Below are 9999 nucleotides of genomic sequence, written 5' to 3' on the forward strand. Positions count from 1 at the left end.
AAATAACAAATACCAGGAAAGTAAAGGTATATACCCAGGGAAATGTTACCTAAATATGTCTTGGATTACGATTCAGCTCTGGCTTGTGTTTTTTTTTTTTTTTTTTTTAAGTAATTATTTACGAATTAGATTTCTTGAGAGTAAACTATCAGAGGAGGCACACTCCACCTCTCTACAAATGTATGCAATAGATCTAATTATTTTTCTGTAAAACTACAAACAACCTTCTAAATAATGACAATCATTAGAAAACATTAGGGTCTGTCACTTATAATCTCTGCCAACTGCTGATAGCATTTTACTACTGCCTAGAAAGGTTGATTAAAGCTTGTAATAGATTTAGTGAGGGTGAAAGATTAACAAAAAGGTATTTATGATAGAGACACTAAAACATAATATGTTCTCAGTAAACACTCAAAAAACCCCAGCCCTGTGACATTTATAGATGTTGCTCAAGACCTCATCTGCACAATGAAACTGATAACAAGTTTCTACATGTTGCAAGGAAAAAAAAAATGACAGAAAGGGAGAAGAGCACATTACTTTTGCATGTCTCATGTCAAAGCAAGTGAGAAAATACACTTCAAAAATAAATCAACTGAAACCCTTGAATAAGTTCTTGGGACTGCTGTTGTTGTTTGACCACTTGGACACTCTCCTTCTTTGAATTTAAGGCAATGGAAAATTAAGAAAACAGGTTGGATCAGAAGGCAGGGACTAAGGGGCATCTTCTTATTCCTGGCCTTGGAGGAAGATATTGCTCACATCCCTCAGCCCACCTGCCCCACATGCATGCATGGGAGCATGCTGTGTGGGGCAGGGCACTGTACAGCACAGCAGCCTGGCGTGTGGAGCACAACTGCACTGTGTCTGGCGCTTCGTGATGGGCAGGGAGGATGGGCAGCAAAGCCTTCCTTCTGGTCAGCTTTCACCAGGGGGAAGGTGTAGCCAGCAATAGATTAGCAGCTCTTAAAAGCGTGTTCCAGTATGATGCTGTTAAAAATGATGGAGAGAACTGCAAGAGCTTGTGGAAACACCAGCATCTCTCTTTAAGCAGTGAGGGCCAAGGATGCTCTGGAGATGCCAGCCTTACTGTCTGCTGCAAAGATCTGAGAGTGACTTCAGGAGTTGCACTGAGTCCTGATGGCTCAGGAAAGAACATGCATTCATTCTTGTAGCACAGCATGATTTCTCCCCAAAACATTTGATCATTTATCCAGGTATATTGGCCATTTGCAGGTACTAATTTAACCCACAGCAGGATCAGCTTGTTCCTGTCTTCAAAACAGCTGAGCTCACCTGCAGAGGTCATCTATGAAAACCTTGGTGCAGCTGAGAAGCAGGTGCCCAAACTCAGCATTTACAAGCTTAAACTGAGGATGTCCACTCACATGCCATGACAGAGAACTTCAGTTGTCCTAGCTCTGTCCTGACCTTCAGTTGCCTGCTCTGCTCCTCTCCCATTCCCATTGTCAAGGAGATAGAGCAGAAAGGCTAGCCTGGTTTCCACAGTTTACAGCTTGCCTTAGTAAAATAAACTGGGGTCTATTCCAATAAACTGCAGTGAGTCAGAGGCTGCTAAGCACTAAGACATCATGGAGCAGGACAAGCACCTCCAGGAGAGGGGTGTAGCAGTCAGCAGGGGTCTTAACTGGTTCAGCCTGCCTATTTTAATCCAACATGGTGGGACTAAATGACCTCTCAAGGTCCCTTCTGACCTGAATTATTTTATGATTCTATAACACCCCACATGAATTCACAGCTGCTTTTGAAAATGAGGGGTCAATGTCAACGTTTCTTTAAACAGCACTCCACAACACTGACCAACACCATGAAAATAATTTACCAGGAATAAGTGACCAGCCAGATCACATCCAAAGCCAAACACATGTGAAAATAAAAACAATTTCTATACTGTGCATGCCTCAGCAAGTCTATAGCCAGATATACATATGCAGTCCATAAACACATTAACACGTCCCTCACCAGAGAGGTCAAAATGTGGTGAAGCAGAATAAGCCTGTGGTTAAACCTATCTGAGAACCACCGTCTGCATTCTGTGAACATGTTTGTAAGTTGAAGTATTGCGAAGTGGATGACAGATTACAGAACTCGTGAATGCAAGTCAGCCTGCCCCAAACCATTCCTCAAATGCAATATACGGGTGACACTTACTTTGTGGATGACTAATAGCTTCCATGCAGAAAAGTGGATTTTTTTTTTAGTCAAGTGATGGTCATTTAAAGAGTGCAGATTTCACAACTAAGGTTGTACTCAGAAAGATGTAAACCTCAGTCTCTCTCAGGTTTAACCATAATACTCTGTGTCATAGACACTATATGAGGCAAAACTCATCTTCTGAGATGAAACTTTACATTGATTTCTTTTTCCCTCATTTTTTCATATCTGGGAAATGAATAAAGCCTTGAAAAATATATTTCTAGGCTATTTAAAGATACACAAAAAGCAACAAATGTAAACAAAAGTCTCATATTTGTGTGTTGATGTAGTGAGTCAGAATAAACATGACAGCTTTACCTGAGAAGTTAGAGTCTGAAAACAAACCCTGTGTGTTTGGCAACAGGCTCAGAAGATTTTTAAAAGAAAAACCAAAAATAAGCTTAGCAACATACTTTGCAACTCCCACAGGTAAGCCTCACTACCCAAGCACTCTCACCAAAGTCAAGAAAAAAGAGGAATCCTACGACACTAGGTGCTGAGTATCCCACATGCACCTATCCCTCATGCTGCCTGTATCCCACAGAGCTGCCAGCCGAAACCTGCTCCTACCAGGGCTATCCACCACAGACAGTAATATTTCTCTTGGAAACAATAACAGATTAAAAGTTCAGCAAAGGCTGGCATAGCAAGCTAAAGCCACAAAGCACACAGAGAAAAGGAAAAGATGGGGACAGACATAATTTTCTATTTCCAGCATTTATATGCCGGCTGCCAGCATAGGATGTGACATACTATCCTATGGCAAGGACTTGCACCTCATCAGGGTACGCTACTGTAAAGCTGACAGCCCTCTCTACCTCCCTGGTAATGTTACTCCTGATCTCCATGGCACATGAATACCTTGAATATGATCCAGAAAGATGATTTTCTGCTGGTGCAACACAGATGACAAATGGATCTCAAAAGACACTGCTAAAACTTGATTGTGGTTGTGGAGAGTTGATTCTGCATAGTCCAGACCATTTTGGAGCAGACAATGGATGGAGTTCACTCTAAGTAGAGACTTCCACTGGCTGAATACAGGAGACTATGTCAAACCTAGTCAGGAAGAAATCAAGGGAATTTTGAAAAGCAGGTGGCATGTCCAAAATACAGTTGTTTTAAATGATGAAAAGAAGATCAGAAGAATCATTTGAGCCATGAAAACTTCCATATTGTCAGAGTTTAAACAAAGCTAAGTATCCCAAGTGCTAGTTTATCAGTTATGAAAACTAAAGATTAGCAGAGAAATCTGGATAGCTTGGACTCAATGGGATCTTTTTCCGCTGACCTGAGGCAGAGCCAGTATTTCAATTTGTGCCTAGAACGTACAATGTCACAAACACACATCAAAAGCACTGTTATTTTGCCTCTATCGCTTTGACTCAGTTAGACTATTCTGGTGACAGGTGCTGCCTTTCTTTGTATTTAAAATYGAAGATTAGCAAGTCAAAGGTAAAAACATGGCTTTCTATCAGGATTCTTCACTCCTGAGTTCCAAGGATGTTTCTTTTTCTTCTCACTTAGGAAACAGATGCATAGGCAGAGCTAAGGCTTGCACTAAAAGATTACAAAGAAATGGCTTCCCTTCTTTTTTTATGCTTATATTTAGGAAAAGATGCTGAATATCTCACAGCTGTAACAAATATATTCAAAAAGCAACAGAGTAATCACCCTTTTCAGGACTGAGAACTCTAATTTTTGCCTCTTCTGCCTCCAGTCTAGCAACACTTCTCATGCCTCAGGTATTATATATTCCATATTTGTGTGTCTTAAGCTGGGAAAAGGGAAGGCATAATGTGATTCTCTGTATTTTATACCTGGTGTTTTTCACAAGAAAATAAATTGAACCTTCATTCTCCAAATTATACTGGCTAACTGACCAGGGTTTTATTTCATCTCTCTCTGAGCTCAGTTCAGTGTCTCTTGAAGTCAATAAGAATTTTTTCACTAGATGTTGAAACAAACTATAATGAAGCAATAATTATCCACACTTACTTTGTAGCTGGGACTTTTGCCATGTTCCCTAGATATCAGGAGAGCTTTCTGTTCATGTTACTCGGTTTCATTTTTTTAATTGCCCAGTGTCTACTGCAGCACAATGTTTTGTTGTTAAAGGCAAGGGAGCGTTCTGCTAGAGAGTTCTTCCTGTGTGGAATGGCATCTTACCTGTTGAAAAAGTTGGTGTTCTTTGAGAAGGTAGGACTTCACACCAATTACCCTCAAGATGGGAACAAACTTCCTAAAAGAAATCATTATGATGATTAGATTTCTGTTTTCACATATGCACAATATTTCTCTCAGCATTTTAATCCAGGTCAAGCGGAATTATATCAGATTATATTATATTATATTATATTATATTACATTATATTATATTATATCTTTCAACTTACAAGAGCCAGAGCTCCCCAAAGGAAAGCTAAAACACAGTACCTTTTTTTACATGCTCCCCAAGAGCCTTGGAGAGAAACCTGAATCTGGAGGATCAATATGCTCCTCAATCCCCATCTGTGTTCTCAAGACTTTTTCTGCTTTGTCTGGTCCACCAAAAACTATACTTCAACATCAACTCCCTACTTTACTCCCATACCTTCCCATGCAGACGCAGCATACTCTGTTGATCATTGGATATCAGGGAGCAGTGTGAGGGGGACCTACATGTTGCTGTAGGTGCCTATATACCAGTTGTCAGGGTAGGTTAGCCAGTAACCCGAAATCATCCTGAGCTCAAGTCAAGCTAAGGCAAAAGCAAAGAAAAATATTTATTTACCCAATCCAACATGAGCAACGCAGTTGCAAAGGTTTATAACATACATCTGGCAAAAAGAGAAGAAAACTTGCACCAAAATCAAATCCAAAGGCCCAACACTTGCTCTCTCTCTCTCTCCCTGCCCCATCTTATATCTAGCTGCCAAGCAATAGACCCCATCTAATCTGCATGGCCAAGGTCTCAGAGCTAGTGTTCACTCTTCATCCCAGGTACATATGCATGGGAGGGAACCTGCAGCTGAGGAAGAACTTATAACCCCATATTCCTTTCTGAAGGTTTGCTTGAAGGTTCATTCAAATTCATTTCCCCTCCTCCATTCAGAAGGCAGTTTCAGTGTCCTTTCTCTGGACTACTAACTGGCCTAACTTCTTCAAATGCAAACGTCCCTTCAATAGGCCAGGTGCAGATGTCTCTTGTACTTTACTGAGTTAGTAGTAAATCATTAATCCACAGAGGAGTAAAACACTCCCACTTACAAAGACAAATCACAGTGTGAAGCTTTTTAAGGCACCAAACTTACCATTTCAAATAAATGTATACATTGACAATCACAACTGATGCAAACATTTAAGTGGGATTGGAGCCTTTGGGCTAGAGGCCCTTGACTGAGACCAGCCACCATGAGAGCTAACAAGGACAGTGGAGTGATTGACTGGCCCCAGTTTCTCCCAGAGGGTTGCTATGACTTTGATGTAACACATCCATCGGGAGTGGAGCAAGAGCAAAAAAAAAGTCCCTGTTATAAAATGTGAGAGGGACAAACATTTGATCACTCTTTAGTGTTTCAGACCATTGGAATCTGTGGCCTCCACAATGAATGATCTGAATAGAGGTATTCTTTCACTAACTTCTGCCATGTATTTATTAATCCTACATAATAAAAAGCAAACAATTAAGCCCCAAGAGAAACTAAACCTAAGAATGTCTTAAGCCTCAGTCTCTCTAGGTGACCCCCCAAAAATGCCACAGACTGCCATACCTGATGTGAGCTTGCACGCCACATCTGGGACATCCTGAGAACATAGCTTCTGTATGAAGCTGAATGAGGAGCAGGTGCGCTGAATATCAAAAAGAAAACTCCACTCAGTTATACCCACAAACAGCTCCTTATTCTGCATAGATCACACTGTCCCACTCTTGTGATCAGTCATCTGAAACCAGATACCTCACAGAACTGTGCTGAATGCGGAACTGCCGACGCTGATTCACTCTATTTGGGGCTGCCCCCACATATAAAAACATTTTGGTTATTGATCTAAAGATTCATGACTCATGGGCTGAATATAGCGGTGGGTTTGAAACACTGCTTTGTTCTTGGAAGTGACACATAAGTTCTCCTTAGGGCAGCAGCCTTCTCTGTGACACCTGCTCCTTCAGAAAAAACTCCACAAAGAGTTGAAGAGACGCCCAAAAATTAAAAAACAGAGGAAGTGGGCAATATAGCTCTCCCTCCACCCATCCTCCCTCTTCCAGCTCACAAGGCCTGGATGAGGCAACCTTATCCATGCTACAGTATGTCACAGAGAGTAAACAAAATGGCTTTCCTTGTTTTACAGTATAGGAATCTGAGATCCCCAGGACCGTGGAGGATCGTTCACTGTGTGAAATTCTGTTTAATCAAACAGCTTTAGAAGATCTGAAGATCTGAAATCAGAATCTTCAGACCTAAAAATGTGACCTTGATCTAAAGAAGTACTTGTCAGAGCCACAGAAATATTTAGGAGCCTAACTTTGAGGATCTTACAAAATTCATATCTGAAAGCTGTAACAGCTGCAAGTGACCTCTTACAGAGCTCAATCATTAACAGAAAACACAAGAGTGTACTCTTCCAGTGTACACTAGCATACTTTCTTTGCCTGGGGAAATTCATTTTAAATGTCTGATGTCTCTTTGAATTAACTGGCACCAGTTTTGTAATCAAACACTGTTGAGCCAACAGGAAGACAAGGACTTAGGCTCTTTTGCTGTGGATTACACACAAAAACCAAAAAATTGGCCCAATATGTTATAAAAGACCACAATACATGCATTCATTCATGTAAAAATTAAGTATATAATCACATGATGAGCAAAGGACTTCATATGATGGTATACAAATTTAAAACACATACAACCCTATTTAAATAACTGCATACTGTGCTGTATTCCAAAAAAGATGAAGTTACAATAATTGTCACTTTCAGTTTTATATAATTTTACAAATAAAAATGTGAGAGTTGCCATTAACTAGTATTGACAATATGCGTATAGTACACACATTTGTCAATTTCATTAACCTTCCAAATTCGGTATTCAGAGGGAGCTAATGGCAGCATAACACATCATTACAATATTCAATGCAATTTCATGGATATTATGTATAGGGAGAAATTTTAGACTCTCTTGTCCTTACAGCTGTTAGAAAATATTATACTTTGCAAAYATCCCATTAGGGATCGGCAAATGCTAAATAGCAGAATCTGAATAGCATGAATTATGTCCCTCTCTCCCGCCTCTCCTAGCTGAGTACAGGGTGCCTCTATTTGTGTCATATTTGGCCATAAGTAAGGAATGCAAACCACTGCCTGGACTTTGCACCCTCCTCACTACTGTTATTACAGCCTCCATAGCTAGAACACCAGATTAGGATCCAGGAGGTTTGGGCTTCATTCACCCATTAACCTTCATTATGATCTTGGTCGAATCACTTAATTTTCTACATCTACAATTCCCTGCTTCACTGGGCACAGTGCAGGTAAAATCTATTACAGATCATGAGGGGCTGAAATACCAATAGGAGGGTTACCTTCCTTCTACATGAATGCGGCAGCTTGGCCCATGTCAATGAGCAGTCCCCACAACTATGACCTGTTCCATAATCCTGCTTGCCAGTCCTCCATCAATATCATATTGTGTGGCTAGGGTAGATGTTCTCTGCATATAAGGGGTTCTCCCTTCCTCCTCCTTCACCACTTCACCAAAGGTGAAGAAACATACCAGGAAAGAGGGGAAAAAGAAAGAGAGAAGAGACCCCACAACAAAAAAAGCAGGTTTTATTACAGGAGAAGAGGAGGCCTTGCAGYTGGGAATGAGAGTGGGAAGGCTCAGGGTATAGGAGAAGAAAAAGTCAAATGTGGGCAGGTGTGGGAAGGAGAAGGAAACAAAAGATATTTTGAATTATCTGAGGGAAGATTTATCTGGTGATGAGATGGGGGAAGACACTCGGAAGAGAGGCAAAATGAAAGATCTTTAAAAGGAAGATTCTTAGGAAGTTGGATGTGGGAGAAAGTAATTTAGTGACACACAAAACAGAGAGATGGATTATAGCACTGTACATATCAGAAAACAATATGGTCTGCCCAGCAGCAGAGGAATATGAAAGGAATGACCGTCACCTATGACCAGATGAGGAAGTAGAGTCAGAGAACAAAAGAAAACAGATTTTCAGCTTTGGCTTCTGTTCTAAGGCTTTTCTTTTCTCGACCACTTTGAATTCTTCGCACCAGTAATCTGTGAGGGAGGGGAGCAGGACTGGCCTTCCTTGGGACTCCTGTAGAAACAGCAGAGAATCCTTAATTTTAAGGCTGCTTACTAGGCACCAAAGAGGTTTTGCCTCTTCTTTGAATTAGAAAGACTTCAAAAAAGCGGATAATATATATTAAATTCTTCTAATCTTTTTCTTTCTGATCAGCAATAAAATGCTTCAAAATTAAAAGCCATCATCAGTCATATTATGAGAAAATAAACAGATACCCATGTATGATCTATAAAAGCAACAAATTCCTGTGCCAACTGTCTCCCTTACAGAAATGGTCAAGGTTACCTACAGCAATTTTAATTGAGCTTTGCTTTTCTGCCTGATGCAGTTTTCCCCACAGGTCCTAAAGGGCGATCAGTATAGGATGTGTTCACCTTGTCAAGCAGGCCTGCAGTTAATGGCCACTGTAGTTTATTGAAAGGACACAGCGCTTTCTGTAGGTGGTGGGACGGCGAGCAGCATTAGCAGCCTCCTTTCTTCGCTGTTTCTAACCCAGTTGGCTATCTTGCATCTTACAATATTCAAGGTTCTCTGTTCATGGGAAACGCTTTGGATGGTCCAGCTTTGCAACAGCCAGCTTGTGTTAATTTGAATCACTTTGGTTTGCTTTTCTCACTGTTGCTCTCACTGCCAAGGGCTGTCAAAACACATTGTCCTGCTTTCAGAAAAGAGCCACATACTGTGTCATGGAGATATACAAAACACAGCTGATAAAACTACACAGAAGAGTTCAGCTGTCTTCCTAGTCTATGAATTTAAAAAGCATTCTCCTATAGAAATGAAGCAGTTTTTACATTAAGTTAATTTGTCTTTTTCCCCTCCTTATGGAGCTCCTGCTTCACTTTGCCACTTCATTTTGTATTTTGCTTTTTCTTTTATCTCTGTTTTCCAATTTAGAGATTTGACAACATCTAGACTACGGGAAAAGTGAGCTTTTAACCATCTCCCTTTCAGAAGAGTTGAGTTATACATCCGACTAGTAGTGTTGGTTTAAAAAGTTAACTATATGGGTAACCTTTTATTGCTCTATGTCTTGAGCTTGCTATCAGAACATAAAGATGCAAAAATAGAACAAATAGGTGACTCTGTGTCTCCAGTAATAGGTGGAATAACCCAAAGTAATGTTCCAGTCTGCTTAGATTCTGGCCAGCACAAGACTACCCAATAACTAGAAAAAGAAATAGTGTAAAATATACAGAAACATTTTTTTCTTATGGTTGCAGATTTATCACAGACAGAAAAAGAGTAATCTTTGACACATGAGAGATGGAATATTTTTAATAAGGTGTTGTGCCAAGTTGGCTTATTATTCATATACATAAAGTATCCTGGTGTCCTTTAAATTAAAAAAAAAAAAAAAATCAAACGGGACAGAAGTGCCAGCAAATGTTATAAAGCAGTGGATAGTGGGTGGGTGGTGTGAAAACGTTTCATAACTGCTAACAGCAACCCTGTTGTGAACCAAACAGCTGTGAGCCGAACACAGGT

At 40.3% G+C, this 9999-nt stretch overlaps 1 long non-coding RNA gene across 1 annotated transcript; it reads right to left on the reverse strand.

Annotated features, from left to right (window-relative positions):
- Positions 1-3087: 3087 nt before the first annotated feature.
- Positions 3088-4861, reverse strand: LOC112975180. Its single transcript, XR_003256499.1, has 3 exons — positions 4814-4861; positions 4390-4462; positions 3088-3279 (listed from the first exon to the last, which is right to left on the reverse strand). It is a non-coding gene; the product is annotated as an uncharacterized LOC112975180 (long non-coding RNA).
- Positions 4862-9999: the final 5138 nt, after the last annotated feature.

This window comes from Apteryx rowi, unplaced genomic scaffold (assembly GCF_003343035.1).
Source record: "Apteryx rowi isolate R43461 unplaced genomic scaffold, aptRow1 scaffold_654, whole genome shotgun sequence".
NCBI classification, from domain to species: Eukaryota; Metazoa; Chordata; class Aves; order Apterygiformes; family Apterygidae; genus Apteryx; species Apteryx rowi.